At 39.9% G+C, this 27,345-nt stretch overlaps 4 pseudogenes; 2 read left to right on the forward strand and 2 right to left on the reverse strand.

Annotated features, from left to right (window-relative positions):
* Positions 1-3,085: 3,085 nt before the first annotated feature.
* Positions 3,086-6,335, reverse strand: LOC116545645 (annotated as a pseudogene).
* On the forward strand, positions 6,281-14,617 carry LOC116545641 (annotated as a pseudogene).
* A 3,931-nt stretch (positions 14,618-18,548) lies between these two features.
* LOC116545642 lies at positions 18,549-21,154 on the forward strand (annotated as a pseudogene).
* Positions 21,155-22,042: 888 nt separating this feature from the next.
* On the reverse strand, positions 22,043-22,284 carry LOC116545643 (annotated as a pseudogene).
* Positions 22,285-27,345: the final 5,061 nt, after the last annotated feature.

The following is a 27,345-nucleotide window of genomic DNA, read 5'->3' on the forward strand; positions in this document are numbered from 1 at the left end:
TGAACCCTGACCACAGGTAGTATAGAAACATATACCTCGGTTCAGCTCACAGACATGATGATGACTATCATATATGGACACAACCAATAAAAGAGATTTTTTACTCTTACAGCTAGGCTTATGGCGATATATGTTTTTGACCTACTTTGGAAAGGTCACAAAGTATTAGAAATTTTATGTGTATTCTATAATGCATAAGCTTTTGAATGGTCTTTGATGGTAGAGAGTGTCATTACAGGGCCCAGTGCACAGGTAATATTGTATCTGTCATAGGCATACCCAGACAATAGTTAAAGTCATCAACCTAACACATGAAGTTAGCCTACAGTTAAGGTCCAGAATCTCACTTGTGAATGCATGAATTTTTACTGTCATATGTGGATCTGACCACCGGTGAAATGACAACTCATTGCTGGTTCTAGCTCACAGGCATGGTAGTGACTTTTATGCCTTAACCAGACAAAAGGAAAGATGTTGAATCTCACCTCTGGGCTTAGAGCAATGAGTAAAATCATAGGTTCATACAAGCACAAAGGTCTCAAAGTGGATTGCAAGTCTCACACATAAAGTCCATAGATTGTAAAGAGAATAACAAAGCCCAGCACACTGTTGTGATTTTGACTCTCATATTTGTACACTGCCAAAAGTAAAGATTGTCATACTCCCACGTGGCCACAGCCCATGGCAAGTTTCCAAATCTCTCACCCTAAGACAATCAGACGTTGGTATTTTTAATCTTATATGTGGATTCAGTCTTCAGGTGCAATTATTAGTCTCTGACCAAGATTCAGCACCTGTGTTACGCTATGACTTCCCTACTGGCGCACTCTCTGCAGGTGAGTTTGAGGCTCTCATGCATGGATTCGATTTACTGTTGAAATCCCAACTCACATGCTTGGACACAACTCACAAGCGGTGTGTACTTTCATACCTGGACCCAGAACCTGTACAGGATTGTCAGTTCCATTCCTGGACCTCCTTGCAAATTTGATTGTGAAATATACCTTGGCCCAGACACAGCACAATGAATTTGACTATCCTGGCTGAATAAAGTCCACAGTTTGGATTGTGACATATACCTAAGCAAATAAACTAAATAATGTCCCTTTCTACAGGTGGCACTGTGATATACCTCTGGGCTAATTTCCAGGTCATGTAACTGCCCTCTCCCCTGGGCTCTGTTCACAAAGGTGATTGTAAAATATTGCTGAGCCCAGCACTCATGTGATGTAATTCTTCAGCCAGGGTTCTGCCCATAGGGATCATTGTGACATATAATTGAGCTCATCATCAATGTGATGTGAATTTTCTACCAGCACTCAACCCACAAGGAGGACATTGACATATTCCTGGCTCAGTATTCAAACGATGTGATTTTCCTGCCTGGTTCTGCCAACAGGTGGGATTGTGACATATACCTAGGTTCCTGGCCCATAAAAGAGATTTTTACTTTCACAGCTAAACTTAGGATAATAGGTAAGGATCTGAGTATCCTAATTGTACAAAAGATTACAGAGGATTATTACATTCATAAATATTCTATAAAGTAGTTGGGTCATATCAGAGCCCATCACAGAAGTAAAATTGTGCCACTTATAGGCACACTATCCAACAATTAGGATTGTCACTCTCACATGTAAACAAAGCCTACTGGTGGGGTGAAAAATCTCATACGTGGATGCAGACCACAGTTGGAATTGTGACTGCTATGTGTGGATTTAGCCACAGATAAAAAGGTAAGTCTTTTTTAAAAAAAAAAAAACAAATATTTTTATTGCACATTTATAAAATCTGCGTAGTTGAATCAAGTGTTCTTCCCTTTTATAATTCCTCCATTACTCTTTAAAATTTGGTTAAAATACAATATCCAATCAGAAGCCTTTTAAAAATGATCAACGGGAAATATTTTTCTCTACATATACATATATATAGTTTTGCGTATGTATAGTGCTTTTTTTCTTTCTTTCGCTTTAAATTTTTTTCTTTTTTTCTTTTTTTTTTTTACAAATTACTTTTAAGGGCAAAAAAGAAGGCTGGGTTTGGTGGCTTGCCTGTAATTCCACCACTTTGGGAGGCTGAGGCAGGCAGATCACTTGAGGCCAGGAGTTCGAGATCAATCTGGCCAACATGGTGAAACCCTGTCTCTACTAAAAATACAAAAATTAGCTAGTTGTGGCGCATGCCTGTAATCCCAGCTACTTGGGAGGCTATGTCACCAGAATCACTTAAGCCCAGGAGGCAGAGTTTGCAGTGAGCTGAGATCGTGCCACTGCACTCCAGCCTGGGCAACACAGTGGACTATCTCAGGGGAAAAACAAAACCAAAAAAAACAAAAAAGAGAAGGCAGACCAAAATGGTCTTTGGAGCCAGTAGTAGCCTTAGACTGTTTCTGACAATTTTCAGATATTAGAAAATTTTGCCTAATTGCCTAACAACTATTAACACATGATCTTTAGTCAAGTTACAAAATGCTGTTCTGACTGAAGTCCTTAATGATTTCCTTTCTTTCACTGAGGGCTGGGTATAAGGTTTTCTGGTTTATTTAAAGATAGAAAAGAAAGGAGACAGACAGGTCTCTTTTGACTTTTCAACATCTTACTGCCATGTGACCTCACACTCTACCCACATGTAAAAGGCTTCATCAGCAACCCAACTGTCATCTCCTGTCAAGTGCCAGGCAAGGTTTATATTCCTAATCTTTTTTTTTTTTTTTTTTTTTTTTAAGAGACGGAGTTTCGCTCTTGTTACCCAGGCTGGAGTGCAATGGCGCGATCTCGGCTCACCGCAACCTCCGCCTCCTGGGTTCAGGCAATTCTCCTGCCTCAGCCTCCTGAGTAGCTGGGACTACAGACACACGCCACCATGCCCAGCTAATTTTTTGTATTTTTAGTAGAGACGGGGTTTCACCATGTTGACCAGGATGGTCTCGATCTCTTGACCTTGTGATCCACCCGCCTCGGCCTCCCAAAGTGCTGGGATTACAGGCTTGAGCCACCGCGCCCGGCCCAATATATTCCTAATCTTTTGTAGTGAAGAATTTTTAAATGTCATCTGTATTTGATAAAATGAATAGTAGCTGTTCATCTACTTCAGGTTCTCATGAATCATTCTATTCTGCTGTCAAAAATATTTATACCTGAAGGATAGTTTTAAAAGTGGCAAGGCTAAGCATTGCTGTAGATACAAGGCATTTCAGGTCTTCTGGCATAATTCAACACCTTAATACACTGGTTTCCACCTTTTCTAGTGAAATAGCATTTATGATTTTGTACGTAAAAAGTACAATTTTATTTTCAATCCTTCTTTACACACCCAGCATGGTTGGGGTCTGAATTGGAATCTTATGTGCCCACCTAATCCTTTTCCCAAGATGAGCACTGTGACAACGGACTTCTGTGCAAGCGGCAGTCAGCCAGAAACCAGAACAGGCCTTGAACACATGGGAGCTTATTTCACTGTCACAGTTGAAACTCCTTGAATTGACTCCATGACAGCTGCAAATCGGCTACATAGGTCAAAGGGAGAATGGGGTTGAATAGTTGGAGGCTCCTTCAAGACGATGATTTCTGCAGAAGGATCTAGAAGTCTGGGTAGAAACTCCCCTAGGCACAGCTACAGATTTTCTGCAATATCTTGCCCAAGGTAAGAGCACCAATGGTTTCTCATGACTTCAATGGCATCCAGGTCATCCTTGGAGACGTCATTATTGATGATAAGGTGAATGCAGGGGATGATCAGCTCATTCATCACATTAATGCCCTCGGTTACAGAGTGATCATCATTCATTTCAAAGAGAGAAGCTGCTTTGGCATTCAGCTCCAGAAGATACTTCCTTCAGTATAAAGCAATCATGGACTCCTTGACCCCCTGGCAAGGCCCCTTTATCAGCTGGGCAGCATTGCTCTGGTAGGCATATACCAGGTAGGAAAGTGCCTCTTGGTACTTTCCTTTTTGATAGAGTTCTAGGCCTGTTAGGAGGTACACAGATACTTTTCAGAACAAACTATAAGCTTCATGCCACTTCTCGTACTCTTCCGTATTCATGTCATCTGGACCAATTTCCTTCAGTTTCGCTTGAGCCACCTTCATAATGCTGATTAATCTTTCATCATAGCTAAGATTTTTATCTGCAAACTGTTCCAGAAGAGTTCGTTCTACTACCCTTTTGGGTGCTTCATTTTGGAAGAAGTAGACAAGGACATGTTGAAGTCGAGGATCACTGTGAGAGATGGGGGTCTCTTAGGCAAGCTGATAGAGCCTGGAGTATTCCTCATGGAATGCCTCACTCAGTGTTGCTTCTACACCTCTCTTCTCATAGGCACGGGCTGTGTTTGCAATAGCCTGGGCAGCCTGCTCCTTTACAATCATAGCATGCTCAGATGACAAGCAGCGAACCCCATGAGAAGAGGCTACTGAAAGCTCTTGTGATGTAGAGAAGTCCTGTGATGAGAAGTTGGTGGAGGACTCCATTTGAGGGATTTTGCAAGATTGCTCTTCTTTCCACTCCTCTACTTCTTGCTCAAATCGCCAGTTATCCTCCTGAATGTAATGGTTAAGTTCCACAGATGAGGCTTCCTGACATTTGATCTGACTCATTTGGGGCTGCCTCTGCGTTGAAGTGGGGTAGTTTGTCATTAATGTACATCAGACAGTAAGCACTAACATTTCTCAGGCCCCCATAGGAATCTCTTTCAACTTCTTCCCAGGAAGATTCAGTAACAGAGATGTCGTTGTACTTGAGCCAGCTCTGACTGGGCTGATTATAGATATGGGCCCAATAGTGTCCAGCATTTGCTTGTCCTTCATGAACAAGAACTGCATGCAAGCGATAAGGCATCTGACGAAGGAGAGGATCACAGTACATCTGCTCAACAGCCTGAGTAGTACTTGCAATACGATTCTTTAAATCTTGTATATCTTGTTCAATCTCACTCCTCCACCTCTGAAGACAAGTCTTAACAAAGTTTATCTCCTCATCTGTGACTGTTCTTGGAGCTGGCTGTGCAGGCATTTCCATGGAAGACCGAGAAGATGTAAGTGGTTTAGACTTGTGTTGAGAATCTTCAGGAGAAGAAAAGGTACTTTCAACATCCTGAGAAGAGCTTTCTGTACTCGTACTTTCCTTTGATGTCTGGTCAGGAACCGAGCAGTGCACTGAAGAAAGTGGTAATGTCATGTGTGTGTCACTTTCAGGTGGACAGCTTTCTGAGGCAGGTTTTGTACTAGCAAATTTAATAACATATTTCAGCATGTCAGGAACCGAGCTGGGCCTGAGCCATATTTCACATACCTTTCCAATTTTTGCTGCAGAACTTTTATTTCCTCCTTCAACTTTCGAATGCACTCTCTCTTATTCCAAATAAGCTCTTTGCTCCTTTACATGTACCTGTCCATATAAATAATCTGAGGAAATTCCAGCTTATTGTGATTTTTCTCTGGCTGACCAAGGGACTGATTAAACTCAAACCATGAGAGTTCAAAAGTCAATACTGGAGGTAGCTTTGTAAACCAACGCTCTTGTCCATACTTCACCAAGTGATCAGAGGGAAGAAGCTCAACATCACCCTCCACCATGGCTCCTTCCAACACTCCTCTAAGTTGCGATAACCATTTACCTGAAGAGGATACTGGCCAAAGATCTCATTGTTACAAAAGGGTTTTCCTTCACGAACCCCTTCAGTCAGGAGAGTACCATAAACAGCTGCACCACTGGATTTTCAGATTTGTTCCTGGGACTGTTAACAGTAACAGCTAGCTGGAATGTGTCCTGTAGCCAATCCAAGAGCTTGTGTGTGAATTCACTCACATCTTGCTGCTGTTCCTCAGATGATCGGAATGCTCCCTTTAATAGAGCCAGGGTTGTGGACGGGTCTGCAAATTTTCTATTTGATCCCATTAGAGCAAACAAATACTGAAGTGCTTGCATAAACATGACATTTCTCTTTTCTGTGTGATTTCGACAATTTTCAAGTACATTTTGTGGCAGACTATAACTGAGAACAAGTCTTCAAAATTCAGGCAATTGAAAGAGAGACTGAATAACAGCACTAAACCAACATGTATTGCCAACATTTTTCAGCCCAACTGGCCAACCATCAACTCTCCTCCAATCATTGGGATTGGGGTTTTCTCCCCACACTTCACAACATTTTCTCTTTGAGCGCTTAGTTTCTGCAGAGGTTGCTTCATGCATCCTGTTAAGATCTCTTCCATCAGCTTGAATTTTGGGAGACTCCAGTAGACTCAAAGCAATGGTAGCCTGAAGATCATCTTTGTTATCATGAGTAATGTCTATCACTTCGAGCCGTGGCTGTCGGCCGCGCTGGCTGCGTCATCCTGCTGCAGCTCCGCAGTCATGGCGGAGGCATCCCGCTGCGGGTCACCCGTTTCCCACCGCCAACGCTGCCGCCAGCCCAGCCTCGCAGAACTAGGCCCCGGCCACCATTTTTTTTTTTTTTTTTTTGACTCAACTGTTTGGCATGGTGTTGTCTTTTACACCCGGCCCCAGTTAATAGAAGAGATGTTGACTCTCATATCTAGTCTTAGGAAAACAGATAAAGCCCTGAGTTTCTTACTTTTACACAGGTCACAGAGAATTACAGCCCTCCTGCCTATTGTGTAATGCCCTCGGGTTGTACAGAGAGTATCAAAACAAAGCCCAACTCAAAATTGAGATTGTGAATCTCTTATGCACACACAGCCCACAGTTTGCTATTAAATGTGAACAAATCCACTGATGAGGTCCTGAATCCCACTCCACAGAAGCAGTGCACAGCTGGAACTGTTACTGTCATATGTGACAAGCAGGATGGTGACTCATTTGTGAACCCAGCTCACAGGCACACTGATGACTGTCAGACCTGGATCCAGCCAATAAAAAAGGTGTGGACTCTTATTCCTGAACTCAGGGAAACATGTGGGACCATGAGTTTACACCAGTATGAAGGCCTCAGCACGGGTTTTTACTCTCAGGCATACCATATGAGGCCCTTGAGTTGTACAGAGGGTGTCACATAAAGGCCCAGCAAACAGGTGAGATTGTGATACTTCTATGTACACACAGCATTCAGTGAGGCATGTCATCCTTCCATATAAACATAGTCCATTATTGAGGTTCTGAGGATTACACCCAGATTAATTGAAAGTTAATATTGTGACTCTGGATTGTGGATTAGTCCATAGATAGAATGGCTACTTTCAAACCAAGATTCAGCACTCCTGTGAGGCTGTGACTACCCTGATTAGACACTTTCTCCAGGTGAGTTTGGAACTCTTATGCATGAATTCTCTTCACCATTGCAATTGTGAATTGATACTCAAACACAATGTACAGAGAATGCTGTCTCTTATACAGTGGGACTGACAATCTCATCTCTGGATCTTCCTGCAGGTGTGACTGTGGCATGTATTTTTTCTCAGCACCTGATTGATTTTACTTTCTTGCCAGACTGAGCCCAGCCTACATTTGGAATTATGACATATACCTGGCCCAAACACCTAGGTGACATGGCCGTCCTGCCTGAGCCAAGCCCACAAGAGGCATTTTAATGTATAGCTGAGTCTTCAACTATGTGATGAGACTCTACTTTTCTTCTTGTGCCCTACCTCCAGTAAGGTTTATGACACATATATGGGCATATTACTGAGATTAAATAACTCTCCTTTCATGACTGGGCCCTGTTAACGGGGAATTTTGATATTGCTGGGACCGGTACCTAGGTGATGTGACTCCCTTTGCTTCATGGGCCCTGCCTACACAAAGAATTGTGACACATTGCTGGACCAAGCACCAAGGTGATGTGATTCTTTTGCCTGGACTCTATCTACAGTGGAAAATGTGACATATTACTGAACCTAGAACAAAGGTGATGTGACTTTCCTATGTGAGCCCTGTTACTGAGAGATATTGACATTTTCCTGGCCCAGCATTCGGTGTTGTGACTTTTCTCCCTGGTCCTGCTCACAGGTGGGATTGTGACCTATACCTAGGCCCAAGCAACAGTCATAATAATTACTTTTTTACATGGAGCCAGCCAATAGGAGAAATGTTGACTTTCATAGGGAGACTTAGTGCAATAAGTAAGGTCTTTGGTCTCCTAATTTTAAAAGGTCACAGAAGATTACAACACTCACATGTATTTTATAAAGGTCTTGGGTTGTAGAAAGACTGACAGCAGGCCGGGCGCAGTGGCTTACACCTGTAATCCCACCACTTTGGGAGGCTGAAACAGGCACATCACAGGTCAGGAGTTAAAGGCCAGGCTGACCAACATGGTGAAACCCTGTCTCTACTAATAATACAAAAAATAATAGTCCAGAATGGTGGTGCATGCCTGTAATCCCAGCTACTCAAAAGACTGAAGAAAGAGAATCGCTTGAACCTGGAAGGCAGAGGAGGTTGCATTGAGCTGAGATCATGCCACTGCTTTCCAGCCTGGGTGACAGAATGAGACTCTGTCTCAAAAGGAGTGATAGCAGGGACCAGCATACAGGTAAGACTGTGACTCTCATAGGTACATACAGCCAACAATTAGGATTGTCACTTTTACGTATGAGTGCAGTCCACAGTTGGAACTGTGACTGGCAACAAGCTGAATGGTGACTAATTTCCGGATCCAGGTCACAAGCACCATGTTGACTATTTTACCTAGACCAGGCCAAAAGAAAATGTTGACTATAGGTAGGCTTCGGGCAATGGGTAAGGTCCTGGGTTTCCTGCCTAGAAGTCTCAGAGGACTGTGAAACACTAGCATATGGTGTAATTCTCTTATAGGTGGTACAGAGTATATCAAAACAAGGATCAGCACACAATTTAAATTGTGACTCACATGCACGTCTTGTCAAAAGTTAAGTTTGTCACCCTCACATATGGACAATGCCCACTGCTGAGGTCCTGAATCTCTCATGAATGTGGTCTACAGTTGAAATTTTGACTGTCGTATATGGATTTATTCACAAGCGAGGTGGTAACTAATTCCTGGACCCCATTCACAGGCACAGTGATGAATTTTATACCTGGACACAGCCAATAAAGGAGATGTTGACTCTTTCTGGGCTTAATGAAATGAGTAAAATTGTGGGTCCACATAAGCATGTGGGTCTCAGAGAGTATTGTGACTTTTACAAATACCTTACAGTGCCCTCAGTTGGTACAAAGAGTGTCATAATAGGGTTCAAAGCACAGGTGAGATAGTCACTTTTATATGCACAACCAGCCAACCATATTTTCACCTCTAGAAATGAACGCTGTCTACTCTTGAGGTTCTGGGAATCTCACATCCAAAGACAGTCAAAAGTTGGCATTGTTACTATCATATGTGAACTCTGTACAAAGGTAGAATGGTGACTCTTGGGCCAAGATTTGGCACTCCTGTGATGTTTTGACTTTTTTACAGTGTCTGCAGGCGGGGCTTTCATGCATGGATCCAGTTCACTGTTGAGGCTACTTGCCTTTTGAACAAAACTCCCAGTAAGTATTGACTCTGAACCTGGAGCTGGGAAATGTGCAGGATCGTAAATTTTATCTCTTGACCTTTACACAGTTGTGGTTGTAACATATTCCTTTACTCAGCCCCTGATGATTTTACTTTTTTGCCTAGGTCCAGCCTACACATTAGATGGTGAACTATACCTGGTTTGAGGACATAGATTATGTGACTTTTCTGCCTGGGCTCTGTCTGCCCTCAGTGGGTATTGTGACATATATCTGGGCCAGTCACCTAAGTGATATAACTCTCCCTTCCTGCCTAAGCCAGTCCAGAGAGATTACTGTGAGATATCTTTGGGCCCGTTGCCTATGTGATGTGACCTTTTATGTGTGTGTGTCCTGGAGTGGTTTACAGGGAAAATAGTGACACATTACTGGGCTCATCACCTAGGTGATGTGACCGTCTTCTGCCTGGAAAATGTTTACAGGATGGATTGTTGACATATTGCTTTACCTAGCACCCAGGAGATGTAACTTTTATTGCCAGGGTCCTGACCACAGAAAAAATACTGACATATCACTGGCCCAGCACCTAGTTTATGTGACTCTCCCTACTGGTCCTTGCCCACAGGAGAGATTGTCACATGTAATTACGTCCAGCTCACAGGTATGAGAAAACACCATCTCTACTAAAAATACAAAAAATTAGCCAGGCATGGTGGCAATTGCCTGTTATCTCAACTACTCAGGAGGCTGAGAGAGAATTGCTTGAACCCGGGAGGTGGAGGTTGCAATAAGCTGAGATTGCACCATTGTATTCCAGCCCATGTGACAGTGCTAGACTCCATCTCAAAAAAAAAAGGAACATTTAAATTGCACTGAATTTCTGACAGCAGAAACCTATCTGGTTATATTTTTAAAAATTATGAAATACAAATAGCCATCATCAACTTAAAGTATAACTAGGGTTAAGAATACCCACCATTTTACCACCACCACCAACAACTAAACCCTGTTATAGCTAACAAGCTAATTCAGTAAAGTTGCAAGATACCTTAACATGAAAATCAGTGGGATTTTAATACAATAACAACATAAAATCTGAAAAGGGATTAAGAAAACAATTTCATTTACAATAGTATCAAATAGAATAAAATAATTTATTAAATAGAATAAGTTTAACCAAAAATATTAAAGATCTGCATGCTGAAAACTACCAAATGTTGATGAAAGAAAATGAAGATTAGAAAATTGGAAGTATATCCTGTGTTCATTGATTCTAAAAATTAATATTGTTAAAATATCTATACTACACAAAGTAATATACAGATTAAATATTTTTAATCAAAATTTGAATACTGTTAAGACAATGTAGAACAATTGTAAAATTAGTATGGAGTCACAAAAAGACCCCAAATAGCCAAACACTGAGAAGAACAAAAAGGCTGAAAGCCTCAAACTTTCTGATTTCAAACTATATTACAAAACAATAGTCATCAAAATAGCATGGTACCTATATAAAAACCAATGGAACAGAATGGAGAACCCAGAAATAAACTCACACATACACAGTCACCTGATCCCACAAAATTAGGAAAAGATAGTCACATCAAGAAATAGTGTAGAAAAAACTAGATATGCACATACAAAAAGCAAACCTTTCTCATATCATCACAAAAATGACTTTAAAATGAAGACTTAAACATAAGAATTGAAATCATGAATCCCCTACAAAATTAAACAGGGAAAAAGCTCATTGACACTGGTCATGGCAATGATTTTTTGGATTCTACGCATAGAACACAAGCAACAAAAGCAAAATAGAAAAGTGAAACTACATCAAGGTAAAATGTTTCTGCACACTAAGGGAAAGAATCAACAAAATATAAAGGCAATATATTGGATGGAATAAAATATTTGTAAACCATATGTAGGATGATATGTTACTATCCAAAATATATGTAATACTAATAAATACAAAAAAATGCACAGTAGAACAAAACAAAAATCAATTTCCTTATTAATTGCGTGGAACATCTAAATAGTCATTTTTCCAAAGACATACAAATGGCCAGTAGATATATAAAAAGATGCCCAACATCACAAATCATCAGAGTAACTGAAATCAAAGTCAGAATGAGATATCACCTTATTGTGGTGTTAAGGAGAGCTATTATCAAAAAGTAAAAAGATAAAAAGTGTTAGGGTGCAGAGGAAAGAGAATATTTGTACACTGTTGCTGAGCATGTGCACTGGTGCAGCCATAATTTAAAAAAAAAAAACAAAACAGTACGGAGTTTCCTTAAAATTTTTAAACTGGAAGTACCACTATTCTCAATTCAGAGTATATAGCCAATGGACATGTAATCAGTATCACCAAGGGTATCTGCACTCCTCTAATACAAATAAATGAATAAACTGTGTGAAAAAGATAATTTCACCTTTAATAGAGAATGAAATTATTTTTTATTTTTTTAATTGCATTTTAGGTTTTGTGGTACATGTGAAGAACACGCAAGATTGTTGCATAGGTACACACATGGCAGTGTGATTTGCTGCCTTCCTCCCCATCCCCTATATCTGGCATTTCCTCCCATGCTATATCTCCCCAGCTCACCACTCCCTGCTGTCCCTCCCCTATTTCCTCCCTACAGACCCCAGTGTGTGATGCGCCCCTCCCTGTGTCCAAGTGTTCTCATTGTTCAACACCCGTCTGTGAGTGAGAACATGCGGTGTTTGATTTTCTGTTCTTGTGTCGGTTTGCTGAGAATGATGGTTTCCAGGTTCATCCATGTCCCTTTTATTTACAACAACATTTATGACTCTTGAAGAGATTATGCTAAGTGAAATAAGCGAAATGCAGAAAGAAAAATACTACACTATCTCATTTATATATGGAATCTTAAAAAAAGAAAAAAGAAAAGAAAGAAAAGAAACAGAGTACAAAGGTACTTACCATGGGCTAGGGAGTGGGGAAACGTGGGGAGATATTCATCAAACAGTGTACATCTTCAGTGATATAATAAAAAACTGCTGGGGTGTAATGTGCAGAATAGTGACTATAGTTAATAATAATTGTACTTCAGATTTGTTACAAAAATTGATCTTATGTTCTCTCACCACACACACAGAAAAGTATAAAGCAACTATGTGAGGGGATAGATATGTTAACCAGCTTTATTAAGATAATTTAAAGATGTATACACATCTCAAAGCGCTGTATTGTACACCCTAAATATATACATTTTTCAATATGCAAATCACAGCTCAATAAATATGAAATAAAAATAAGAGTAATCAGTAGGTAATATCTAGCCACAGGCAAACTTTATTTAAAACTCTTTTGGGGCCGGGCGCGGTGGCTCAAGCCTGTAATCCCAGCTCTTTGGGAGGCCGAGGCGGGTGGATCACGAGGTCAAGAGATAGAGACCATCCTGGTCAACACGGTGAAACCCCGTCTCTACTAAAACTACAAAAAATTAGCTGGGCATGCTGGTGCATGCCTGTAATCCCAGCTACTCAGGAGGCTGAGGCAGGAGAATTGCCTGAACCCAGGAGGCGGAGGTTGCGGTGAGCCGAGATCGCGCCATTACACTCCAACCTGGGTAACATGAGTGAAACTCCGTCTCAAAAAAACAAACAAACAAACAAAAAAAAAAAAAAAAAAAACTCTTTTGGCCACTGTTTCTTGCTCAACCTAAGAACAGCGGAGCGCTTCTGGCTCCCTGACTACTCCGACGCTCCTCCCTTTGTTCCCATAGCTGGGGAAGATGTAATCTTTCCAAGGATTTTTTTCAGTTTTCAGGTCACGCAGATCAGGCAGGGACATCAGCTGTCCCCTTGATCGTTGCCCACAGCCCCGTTTGGCTCCAGGAAACACGTGCCAGGGCGTCCTGAAGAGGACCACAGCAGCCAGCCTGGGCAAGACTGCCTTTCGCCGCATGTACTCCCATTGCTCTGGCTCCATAGGCGTCATTTATGGCCACAGCACCATCCCTCCTCACATTATCAGTGAAAGCTATGTCACTGCAGAAGATACCCAGGAGGAAAATGAGAAAACAAAATTGGCCTCTGTGTATTAGAGTAATTGCCATTAGATCACCCGTGTTGCAGACAGGATCACTTTTTATCATTACCATTGTAAAACCTGCTATAATTGGATGAGAAAATAATCTGAAGCATACTCTTTGAATTCCTGAAGTTGGTATCGTAAGTTTTATGCAGAAATTTATTTTAACCATGACTTACAAAGTTATGTCCTTGTAGATCAAGGCAGTCAAAATTGAACAATTGTTAATGGAGAATGGGTTGTTTGGCTGAAAACTAAGTGAGACCTTTATGTCCTTGAGCACAGACATGAAGTAAAACTTAGAGAGACTTTGTAGAGACTGTTACTCCTTCACATTCACCCTGGCAGTGATAGCTGTGGTGGCTGTGAACTGCAGCAGGTTAGAGCTCACCTTTGTTTTGATAAGAAAGACAAATCGCTTATTGGTTCAACACTATGTAAAGAGAAAAAAAGAGCTGGAAATAAGAAAATAAAGTACAAGTAAAATATGGTTCTCAGAATGCAGACTACAAAGATGAATAGACATTGAACAATCTAAAATACACAGATAGAGCTGGAAAACGTAGGGAGTAGATTGGAAGTGAAGCAACTTTCCCAAGAGATGATTCTCCTGCACTTGTTTATTCTGAAATTACTGACAGCAACAAAGTTCGGAAATGTTGAAGTAGATGGTTTGGAAAAAAGACGGCCTGTGGAAGGGTGGTGGAGAAATGAAAACTTCCATCAGCTTTAGCTTCAGGAAACACACGTAGGCTTGGGGACAGGCATCCATCCTCAACTGAAGATGTTCACCTTCTCCAAAGCAAAAACAAACAAACTTGGACAAAGCATGGGAGAGGTTTGCTGAAAATATTCCAGAAACTAAACCTTAAAAAGATGACCTAGGGACCAAGCCCTGGGTAAAGGGGACTCTAGAGAGAAGGTTAATTGTAGAAGAAATCTCAGGCTTTTTTAAAAATAGAGTTTGGAAACTCTTATTTATTTTACACAGAACTTTTCTTCACAAAAGAGTCTGTGGCAAAGGGAAACTGTCCGTTTACCCCTCCATGATTCAGAAATGTGTAACAAAGTTTGGTTTGCAGCTTTTAAAACCATTTTTTAAACTAATAAATAGTGACTGAATCAAGTTTTACAGTAAGTGGACTAAAGTTCACAGGGCACAGATGAGTTTATCAAACTTCATGATTGTATCTTGTTATTTACAACATCCATATAAGCAAAAAGCCATATGAGCAAAACTCATGTGCCCACTAATGACTTAAATGTGCATTTGTCTTTGTCTCCCAATATTCACAGTAAGACACTCAGCAAAAGAAGCATCAAAAGTTTATAAAAATAAATCTGACTCTATGCATCATTGTTTATGTCCTTTAGAGCCTAGATAAAGAACCTCTTGTACTTGAAATAGCGTAAATAGTATTATTGAAGAACTAATGAACAGGTTGACATATTGTAGAAAATTAATCAGTTATTGTTCTCTTCCGTGAAGACTCTATTTATTTGTACTATATATTCAGCATTTCTACTTGGTTTGTTTCATAGCTAACAAGATATTTAGATATTAGACCCACTGAACAACTGGGTACAGTGTTGAAATGCTGTCCTGACATTTGTAGTTTCCATAAATGTTACCACAAGTAATGGAGTTGTGCCAGAGAAATCTGATTTCTAGTACAGAAGAAATACTTAGGGCCTCAAGTTTAAGATATTTATTGAAAACGTCCTCAATTGCAATAGTAACATTATCACATTAAAAAAAAAACCATTTTCAATAAATTCTGGATTAAACAAAAATTCAAATTATACATTTTATGGAGTTAGGGAAGTGCTAATAAAGTAAAATGGCAATTGAAGACAAAAGATCTGAATTCACATAAATAGTTTTACCCATGTTTATTTTATGTTGAAGAAAACAATAATTCATACCATATACTATTTACCGCAGTGAAGTATTTCAGAAATTTGTACATAGTACATAATTAATTTTCTAATAGGAAAAAAGGTAATCACATTTTACAAATTATTACAATATGGTCTCTTGAAGCTACCAGTATTTCAAATAAAGAAAGTTGGAATTTCTCATGATGTGGTGTTCTATGACATAGAAATTCTAGATAAAATATTTTACTCATGCATGCAATTGTTGACATTTCTGCTTTTCAGGAAAATAACATGCTTTAAAAACTTAATGCAGATTATAAAATCACCAAGAAGTCACAAGAATTCACAAAATGCCTAATATAGTTGAAAAAAATTATAGAAACTTCTCAGGAAGTAAATAAAGGTAATGATTGAGAGAAATATCCACCTAAGAGGCCAGTGCTCCATTCATATGCATCTCATCTCAAGGATGTTAAATTTATGTGGATTGTTCAGCTTCTGACAAGGCAAATGGAATAAACACAGATAAACTGCCTGCAGGCATCTGGTGTGTGCTCTCTTCCATATGTGAGAATGAAATTATAACTTATGTTGCACACAAGGAGATGAGCTACTAGCATGAAGCATTAGATAAATTATATGGCACATAAAACTCAGATATGAGGTTTATATTTAAATGTTTGCCCAATATAATAAAAAAAATAAGAAACCAAAATCATGTGGAAAAAAATATGAGTTTGACAAGTTATATTTGGAAAAGAGGCAAATGGAAAGTAAACTATTGGAAATGTAGTAAAACAATGTAATGCACAGCATACAAATAGCATATTAAAATACTCTGAATTGGCTGGGCGTGGTGGCTCACGCCTGTAATCCAAGCACTTTGGAGGCCAAGGCGGGCGGATCACCTGAGGTCAGGAGTTCAAGACCAGCCGGACCAAGATGGTGAAACCCCGTCTTAAAAAAAAAATACTCTGAATTGATGAGAGGACTAGTAGGCTAAAATGCTCAGCAGAATTAATGTAGTAATATACTTTATAGAAGGCAAATTAATACAAAATACAAATATATTTATTTCTATATGAAAATTAGATGAGAAGAAATTTTTTTAAAAAATTGTTTTCTAGACTACATAAACAGGAAGGCAACATGCAAAGAATTGGTGACTCATAAGTTTCCAAAAGTGGAAATAAGTTTAGAGTGTAATGCATCAAAAAAGATAAATTAAAGAATACTTAAAAGAAATAGCGGTTTTGGTTATGGTGAACACTGCATCAATAAACATGGGAGTGCAATTTTTTTTTTTTTTTATTTTAGATGGAGTTTCACTCTTGTTGCCCAGGCTGGAGCCCAATGATGCAATCTCGGCTCATCACAACCTCTGCCTTCCAGGTTCAAGGGTTTCTTTTGCCTCAGCCTCCCAAGTAGCTATGCCCCTCAAATTTTGTGTTTTTAATAGAGACAGGGTTTCTTTATGTTGGTCAGGCTGGTTTTGAACTCCCTACCTCAGGTGATCCACCTGCCTCAGCCTCCTTTTAACATACTTATTTTATTTCCTTTTGATATATAACCAGTGGATGCAGATGGTAGTTCTATTTGTAATTTCTTGAAAAACCTCCACACTGTCTTTCCTAACAGTTGTACCAATTTACACTCTTACCAACAGTGTATAAGTGCCCATCTACAAATGAATGAAGAAAATGGTACACACACACATGCACACACACACAGGAATAATGTTCATTAATAAAACAGAATAAACTCCTGTCATTTATGTTAACATGGATGAACCTAGAAGACATTATGTTAAGTGAAATAAGCCAGTAACAGAAAGCAAAATACCATACGATGTCACTCAGCTGTGAAATTTTAAAAAGTTGATCTCATAGAAGTAGAGAGTAGAATGGTACTTACTGTTACTAGAGGCTAGAGATAGTGAAGGGACGAAGAAATGGGGAGAGGTTTGTCAAAGTTGCAAAGTTACAGTTAGACAGGCAGAATAAATTCTGGTGTTCCATTACACAGTAGAGTGATTATAGCTAATTATAATGTACTGTTTATTTTAACACAGGTAGAAGAGACAATTTTTAATTTTATTAGCACAAAGCAATAATATATGCTTAAAGGGATAGTATGAAAATACCCTTATTGGGTCATTGTATGGTGTACTGAAACATCACACTTACTCCATAAATATGTACAATAATTATTTGTCAATTATAAATAAAATAGATCTTAAAGAAAGAATAATGATTAAACCTAATGACACCAAAAAGAAGAAAAATGTTTAAAAGTAGTGAGATAGAAGACAGATAACCTATGAAGCAGAGGGCAAACTCTTAGTGTATCAAGTGAGAAAACATAAAAATTAATGTCAATAAAATATTAAAATAAAAGCTTCTGGATAGCATAAAATCTATTAACAGAACAAAAAGACAACCTATAAAATAAAAGAAAATGTGTGCATTAAGACCTGAATAGATGTTTTTTCATAGAAGACAAAGAAATACTCAACATCACTAATCATCTGGAAAATGCAATCCAAAACCACATGCGATATTACCTTGCCCCATTTAGAATGGCCATTATCAAGGAGACAAAAGATAACACGTTTTGATGAGGATGTGGAGAAAAGGGGACACTGTTTGTGTGAATGTAAATTTAGTATATTTTTAGACTTTATTTATTTATTAAAAACCCCCGTGGAAAACTATGCAGCTATATCTAAACAAAAACAAAAAACAAAAACCTAAAAATGGAATTCCATATAATCCACCAATTCCATTATTGAGTATATATCAAAAGCAAATAAAATCAGTCATTGAAGAGACAGTGGCACTCCCATGTTTACCACAGCTCTACTGACAATAGACAAGGTACGGAATCAGTCTTAGTGCCCACCAGGGATAAATGTTTAGACCAAATGTGGTGTAATCACACAGTGCAATACAATTCAACCTTAGAAAGAATGAAATCCGGCCTTGCGAGCTGACGTCGGCCTCTAGCATGATTGCCCGGCACAGGCTCCCGGCCTGGCCACCGACCCTACAGCTGCGCAGTGCCTCCCTCAGAACGCCCTACCCTCGGCCTCCCAACCGCTGCAGCTTTTGCAGTCCGTGAGGCTGCTGCTGCTGCTGCCTCATCTTGGAATTGAAGATGCCTCGTTCTGCTTTCAGGTCAGAACCATGAACCAGCGGCAGCAGCAATGCGCGAAGCTCCCACTCCGCTGCTGGACGCGACCTCAGAGCCTGCCGCATCTGCCACGGCAGAGCCCACCCGCAGCACATCGCAGAGTTGCTCTTGCGAACAGCGGCTGGGGAGGGACTGGATCGGCAGGACATCTCTGGGCACTGCGTGAAGGAGAAACCGCAGCAGCTGCGTCCTGTCTTTCCCTGGGGATGTGCAGAATTACCATGAAATTATGACTTATCATCCTGCATATTACCAATGGGAAAATTGGAGTCTAGAAAATGTTGCCAGCATTTGAGCCCACCTGTTCCCCAGTAGCTATATTTGAGTGATAAAGTGCTCCTGAATGCATCTGCACAGATTCACTTGCCTTGATAATTTTGTGAAAAGTAACATCTTTGGTTCCCCAGAACACAATACTTATTCTGGAGCTTTTAAGCACCTTTATATGTTATTAGTTAATAATTTTAAGTCAGAATAGCTTATCAAAGAAAAATTTGAATGATTAGAATAAGGACTCCACAGCATCTACTTATTAGTCCAGTTCTCGTGCTATATAAATCGTTCCAGGGAGAAAAAGAGAGGACCTGTGAAAAATCTGATGAGTCAGCCATGAGTTTCTATCCATCATCACTAAAATGTTGTAACTTTGACTGGATTCAATAAAGGTTGTGTTGTTTTGAATCAGGTATTTTTTTTTTTTTTTAGTTGAAAGAAGCCAAGAAAGACAAGAATATAGATAGTTTCATTAAAAACATAAGAACCACATATTGGCCCAGGCACATTGGCTCATGTCTGTAATCCTAGAACTTTGGGAGACTGAGGTGTGTGAATCACTAGGTCAGGAGTTTGAGACCAGCCTGGGCCTACATAGTGAAACCCTGTCTCTATTAATAATACAAAAATTAGCTGGGCATGGTGGTGCACACCTGCAATTCCAGGTACTCGGGAGGCTGAGGCAGGAGAATTGCACCACTGCACTACAGTTGGGCAACAGAGTGAGACTTCATCCAAAATAATAATAATAATGTATTGGCTGAATGGTGGTAATTATTGAGGAAGCAATACTTGAGTTAGTTATCCACAGCATTGAAAAAATTTGCACAAACAGGGATTATTGTTCATACCCATGTAACACTTCACTAAATACAAGTTTCAATGAGATCTTGGATTGGAAAAAAGCAAATTTGTTTGGATACTTGGGGATATTGGTATACAGGTGACCTGTAAGCTGGTTCCAGAAATTAGCCATCATTCAGCCTGAGGCCAGATCTACATATGAAAGTCACAATTTCAACTCTGAACTGCATCCATGTGTGAGATTTAGACCCTTACTAGTGGACTCTGTCCATGTATGAAGGTGACAATCCTAATTGTTGTCTACATTTGTGGATGGATCCAGATATGAGAGTCTCAATTCCACTTGTGAACTGTTTCTGTGAGTGAGATCCAGGACCCTGTGAGTGGGTTCTGTTCACATTTAATTCTAACTGTGGACTGTGTGTGCATACAAGAGCCACAATCAGGATTTTGAGTTCGGTCCTGTTTTAACACTATCTGCACCACTTTAGGGCATTGTACAGTGGAATGAGTGTTGTAATTCTCTGAGACCTCTGTAAAATGGGAAGCCCAAGATCTTATCTGTTACGTAAGACTGGATGCAACAGTCAACATCTCTTCTACTACCTGGGACCAGGTATGAGAGACATTGACATGCCTCTGAGCTGGGTCCAGAAATGAGTCACCTTCCAGCCTGTTGCCAGATCCACAGATGACCGTCCCAATGCTAACTGTGGACTGTTTGCTCATGTGAGATTCAGAACCTTACCAGTGGGCTTTTTTCAAGTGCGAGAGTGACAATCCCAATTGTTGGATAGTGTAACTATGAGAGGCAAAATTTTACCTCTGTAATGGACTCTTATAAGACCCAAGTATTTTATAGAATGTTCCTGAGTTTCATAATCATCTGTAATCATCTTTATATGGTTAGAAGACCCAGAACTTTACTGATTGTTCTAAGCTTAGCTGTAAGAGTCAAAATCTCTTGTATTGGCCAGGCTGTCATATGACAGCCTTATTATCCCTGTGACTTGAACTTAGCTGTATGTCACAACCCTGCCTGTGGACAGAACCAGGCAGGGTTGTCACAGCACCTGAATATGAGTCAGGGATATGTTAGTATCCCCCCTGTAGGGTGCCAGGGTATCCTACACTCCACCATGGGTACCTTGAGTCCAGTGGTGACAAAGGAATGAGGCAACGACAAGTTAAGAATGCATAAAGCAGGACAAGGGGGCCAATGTGAAAAGGAGGCTGCAAAGGCCCTGAGCTCTGGTTTGCACGATATTTATTGAATACAATCACTTTTATCTATAGAGTAAATGGTGGGGTGAATCAGTGAAAGGGAGGCTGTGCATCAAACATAAGATTGGTAGCAGTGGCAGTTTATGTGAGTTTTTCAAGAACTAAAAGTGTATGCTTATCCATAGATAATGCAGCTGGTGGGATCAGGCTTAGCAAGGAGCCTACATGTCTGGTTACATTCCAGTGCTTCAAGGGAGCGTTATGTCATTAGGCACGATGTTTAAAATATCAGAGCTTAGGTCACTCTGTAACTGGGAACATGCTGGGAATAGAGAGGCCTTTCTCCCCAGATGCCTCCTGTGACCTTCCCTGTTTATTGTTCCTGATTTCTTTTATACATTACTTATAACCAGTTTATGTAGGCACCTGTAAACCCTTCCTCCATTGCTGCTTCCCCCAATACCCTCTGTGAGTTGAGTGCTTGTAGGAAATTCACATCACTATGATGCTGGGATCAGTGATGTGTCACAATGTCCCCTGTGGGCAGAACCCAGGCTGAAGAATCACATCACATGAGTTCTGGGTTCATCAATATGTCACAACCCCCTTTGAGAACAGCACCCAGGCAGGAGAGGACAATCACATCACCTGGAAATGAGACCAGAGGTATATCAGAATGCCACCTGTGAGTAGGCAGGAGGGACGCATTACCAAGATTATTGACTTAGGTGTATGTCACAATTAAATTGTGGGCTTTATTAAGGCAGAAGAATCAAATCAGTCAAGTCCTGCTTGGGTAAAAGTATATGTTACAGTTGTACCTGTGGGAAGGTCTAGGAATGGAATTTGCATTCCTGCACATGTTCTGGGTCCAGGTATTCCTGGAGGCTTTGTTCATTCCTTTTCAATCTTTTTTCTTTAATTGTCTTCATACCTCATTTCAGTAAGTTGATCTTCAATTTACAATATGTTTTCTTCTTCTTGATCAATTCGGCTGTTGATACTCTACGTGTATACACAAATTTTTTTTTTAAACTTGTATCACAAAGGCTTTATTTAAAGGTCCATCTCAATTTATGTGTGGCAGCACAAAATAAAGGACCAGATCGTGACACACCATTTCCATCTCAAGTAGTCAAATCCAACATCCAAAACCCAGGGAGCAGTTAAACTCAGCACAACCTCCGGGCCTCTCGCTAGGACTCGGTTGGGTCAGCAGGCCACCTTCGTGCACGGGGCCTTTTACGTTGCGGATGATGGAGCGGCTCATGTCATCCATAAATTCCACGTGCACCTGCGTGACTGTCCCTGAGAACCGGTCCTGCCCAGGACCTTGGTGACCCTGGCCAACTTGATAGGCTGCACACGGCTGGTATCCATGATGGCGGCTCGGCAGCGGTCTGGCGGAGAGTACACAAATTTTTTGTACTGTGTTTTTCAACTTCATCAGGTCATTTATTTTCTTCTCTAAACTGGTTATTCTAGTTAGCAGTTCCTGTAACATTTTGTAAAGGTTCTTAGCTTCCTTGAATTGGGTTAGGACATGCTCCTTTAGCTCAAAGAAGTGTGTTATTACCAAACTTCTGAAGCCTACTTCTGTCACTTTGTCAAACTCATTTTCTGCCCAGTTTTGTGCACTTGCTAGAGAGGAGTTGTGATCATTTGGAGAAAAAGAGGCATTCTGGTTTTTGGAATTTTCAGCCTATTTGCACTGTTTTTGTTGTTGTTGTTGTTTTCTCATATTCATGAATTTATATACTTTTGACCTTTGAGGTTCATGATCTTTGGATGGGGTTTCTGTATGGGGGTTTATTTTTTGATGTTGATGCTATTGCTTTCTATTTGTTTGTTTTTCTTCTAACAGTCAGGCCCCTCTTCTACAGGTGCACTACAGTTTGCTGGAAGTCCATTTCATATCCTATTTGCCTGAGTATCACCAGAGGAGGCTGCAGAACAGCAAAGATTGCTGCCTGCCTGGAATGTAATTGTGGTGAAAGTATTTTTATATTCCTGAGAGTAGCAGCTAATCATAGTTACATGCTTCAGAGGATTTATAATTCCTTGTGTGTGTCTTTGTATGTGTGTGTATGTGTGTATGTGTTTAACTGCATTTGAGACATTTTAGGGAGAAGAATTTGCATGATTTTAAATCTACGAAATGTTATATGCACCTTCAATTTCACCTACTTTAAAAATTATCTTCTGGCCGGGTGCGGTGGCTCACACCTGTAATCCCAGCACTTTGGGAGGCCGAGGCGGGTGGATCACGAGGTCAAGAGATCGAGACCATCCTGGTCAACATGGTGAAACCCCGTCTCTACTAAAAATACAAAAAATTAGTTGGGCATGGTGGCGTGTGCCTATAATCCCAGCTACTCAGGAGGTTGAGGCAGGAGAATTGCCTGAACCCAGGAGGTGGAGGTTGCGGTGAGCCGAGATCGCGCCATTGCCCTCCAGCCTGGGTAACAAGAGCGAAACTCCTTCTCAAAAAAAAAAAAAAATTATCTTCTCATTAAATTTTAGTGCTTTGACTAGTTTGTTCCTTTATGCAGTTGGTCATAATTTATTTCTGGTTTCTTACACTTTTCTGCAAGCAGATTTCATTGAACTTATTGTGCTCATATCATTTTCTTGGAGATTATTTGTAGGACAACCAACCTAGAGTCCTGCCTCTGTAGAGTACCACCCAGAAAGTATGGCTGAACGTCTTATATCCAGTAGGTTCTTGGTAAACATTTGTCAAATGAAATTACTGATTGAAATTTGGAGAAAAGCAAATAATAAGACTATCTATGACAAAAAGTCAAAGCCAAAAGTAGTATATGAGTATTCTAGCCCAGAGACAGTCGCTACTAAAGCAATCAAGGAAATAATAAAATGATATAAAAAGAAGGATAAAAAGACTTAACAATATACATATATTCAGTCTTTGCTGCTTTGGAGAATGGTGGATACATAGTGTTTCCTGATTCTGAAACATGACTGAACAATTTATTCTGGTGAACTGTCTTTTTGGTTCCCTCTCCAGTGAGTGACTTATTGAAAAGTTTGTACTAAATTTTTGGACTGGGGCATAATTGCTCCATTGCTTTGGGGGAAAATCATTAATATGACATACTGCAGGTCAGAGGGAAAGACCATTGAGGGTGTAGTTGGCATTGGCTCTGTGGAATTCTGCTAGCAATTTTCAAGTGATGATGTAAACTTGTGGATATATGATGAGCTCATCCAGCTTCCTCAATACTACTTTCCCTAGCTACTTAGACATGAGTTAAAATATTCAGATGTTCTAGTTCAAAAGCTTGAATTAAATTGATTGATGTTGATAGTGACTGTCCAAGAGACCAGACTTGTTTTGTATAAAAAATAGTTCTGAGAGTTGTGAGATACAAAAAGGTTTTAGAATCACTGCCCTGTTTAAAGAAATTAGGGAGAAATGATTACATTTTGATTATATTTAGAAGCTGCTAGAGTTATCCAGTGTTTTCTGGTCTTTGCAACAGACTGTGGAGAATGGGTGATATGTAATGCTTTGGCAGGCTTCAATCACTGATAAAAGATCATGTTCAAATTAAAAAAAAAAAAAAAAAAGATTGCTACCTGCTCCTTTCTCTGGAAGCTTTGCCCCAGAGGGGCAGTGTCCTGATGCCAGCTGGAGGTCTTCTGTAGGAAGTGTATCTCAACCCTTTTTGGGAGGTCTCTCCCAGACAGGAGGCATGGGAGTCAGAGACCTACTTGAGGAGGCAGTCTGCCCCTTAGCAGAGCTCAAGTGCTGTGCTGGTAGAACCCTCCTTGTCAGAATGTGCTGCTGTCTTCAGAGCCAGCAGGCAGAAATGTTTAAGTCTGCTGAAGCTATGCCCACAGCCGCCCCTCCACCAGGTGCTCTGTCCCAGGGAGATGGGAGTTTTATCTATAAGTCCCTGACTGGGTTTGCTTCCTTTCTTTCAAAGACACCCTGCCCCGTGGAGAGGAATCTAGAGAGGCAGTCTGGCCACAGTTGCTTTGCTGCACTATGTTGAGTTCCACCCAGTCCTCAGCACTGTGAGGGGAAAACCACCTACCTAAGTCTCAGTAATGGGAGACTTCCCTCCCCCAAACAACCTTGATTGTTCCAGGTTGACTTCAGACTGCTGTGCTGGCAGTGAAAATTTCAAGCCTGTGATTCTACACTTGCTGGGCTCTGTAGGAATGGGACCTGCTGAGTGAGACCACTTGGCTTCCTGCCTTTAGCCCCCTTTCCAGGGGAGTGAAGGGTTCTGTCTCCCTGGGGTTCCAGGCGCTACTCAGTTAAAGATGCAGAAATCACCTGCCTTCTGTGTTGGTCTCGCTGGGAGCTGCAAACTGGAGCTTTTCCTATTCAGCCATCTTATCAGCCTCTTAATTCTGTTTTTAATTAATTCATTCATTAATTTTTTTTTAGACAGAATCTCTCTCTGTTGTCCAGGCTGGAGTGCAGTGGCACAATCTCCGCTCACTGCAACTGCTGACTCCTGGACTCAAGCAATTCTCCTGCCTCAGCCTCCTGAGTAGCTGGGATTACAGGCCCATGCCAACACACCCTGCTAATTTTTTGTGTGTGTTTGGTAGAGATGTGTTTCACCATGTCAGCCAGGTTGGTCTCAACTTCCTGACTTCCCACTTTGGCCTCCCAAAGTTCTGGGATTACAGGCATGAGCAATTGCTCCCAGCCAATTTTGTTTTTAAATTCAAATATTTACTTATTAAGAACAAATCACTTTCCCAAATTTCTTTGAGGATTTAGAATAAGAGTTTCTCATTTCTCCTAAAGTATATGTGCTATATATACATATCAGCATTTATGCAAATGCAAGTTACAGGTTACTAATTTTGTAAATACTTAAAAATGTCTAGTAATGTTTATCCAAAATAGTTTTTTTTTTTTTAGTTAATGTTTTAGATTAAATAAAATAACGTTCAGCACATACATTAGTAATGCTGGATGGGTAAAAAAGAAAAACCCATTAAGCATTAATGATGTGCTGATTTTTATATAATTTTAATTGCTTCCAGATTTACTTATATATATGGCAATTATATTTAACAGGATAAGAAGATATTAAGTAATTACCATATGCCAGGCATAGGGAATAGATATAAAAATGACAATTATATATTGAATACTTACTAAATACCACACGTTGTCCTAAAATTTTACACAGGTTCTCTCAATAATCTCATTAAAATAAGAAAACTATGAGTTAAAATTATAGAATAACAAATACCAGTTTTTGAAAATTATTTATATATTACTACCAGAAACATACATATAATAAACTAAAATTATCTCTAAGTTTTATACCATTCCACACTAAAAGAATGCCATTTATGAAAAATGGTTAAATTCACGGCCAAGATGAGGAATATGCAAGAAAAGCCTAAAACATCTTCAAGTAAATTTAAGAACCAGAATTAAGGCAGTGTCTAAAAGTGAATAGAATTTATGCCAGAAAGGACACAAAACCAGTTTAATGAAGTCCCCATTGGTTAAATATGGGACAATGTAAGCATAAAAATAAAAATAAAAAGTATTGGATTAATCTCATTAAATTAAAAATATAATTTGAGTCTATACGGCTAATAAAATGAAGAAATTGATAAAATCACAAGAAAAGAAATACTCTTATAGGAGAATGCTAATTAGTAAATATAAAAAGAACGATCAAGTAGAAAATTACCATCTGTCAACAATTGTAGTTATAATTGATTAGGGCAGAAATTCTCAATGGACAGTAAAATAATCTGGTAAAATTGGTGGGGGAAAAGAATAATTACATAATGTCAACATTTCTCCCATATTATTGCTTGTTAATTACAAAAGGAAATAAGGTACCTTTACAGTGAAGAAATATGATAGAAAGGTGATAAAAGTTAACATTTCCACTGATGTGATGCAGTAGACACTGTGATATACCACCTATGTCCTCCTTCAGGTTGGTGGTATGTAGACCACAATGAGAATCCTTTAGTCAGTCAGTCCCCAGCTGTGAGCTCTCTTTGGAATTGCTTTGATTGAAGAGGTCATTTTACTCAACAGCATGCCCTCTTCCCAGTGAGGCCCTCACCCAATGGCTGGTTGAAATAGGTGCTTAACGGCCTAGAACATTTATCTCAATGCTACATAATTCTAAAGGGCCATTGTAGTCTAGTCTTTCCTGTCGGGTCAGCTGAGGCTTTTGTTGAGACTGTATCACAGCCCACCTTGTCTGTACAAAATCCACTTTTCTTTCTGCCCTCTCCCAGCTAGTAATCCCAAGAGCAATTCTCGATAAATCCTTCATAACAGGCTTTCTATCAGAGCCTGCTTCTTGGCAAATTAACAAATCATGACAAACAAACCAATGCCATATGCCTCTGTGTATGCTGCTCTCAAAAGGCACCATCAATGTAGTAATATTCCTGTAAAAAATGCAAAAACTGAATCTAATTATTAGAAAGCATTTGAACTATCCTAAAG

Source organism: Sapajus apella, unplaced genomic scaffold (genome assembly GCF_009761245.1).
Source record: "Sapajus apella isolate SASKATOON/1434 unplaced genomic scaffold, GSC_monkey_1.0 scaffold319, whole genome shotgun sequence".
Taxonomy (NCBI): Eukaryota; Metazoa; Chordata; class Mammalia; order Primates; family Cebidae; genus Sapajus; species Sapajus apella.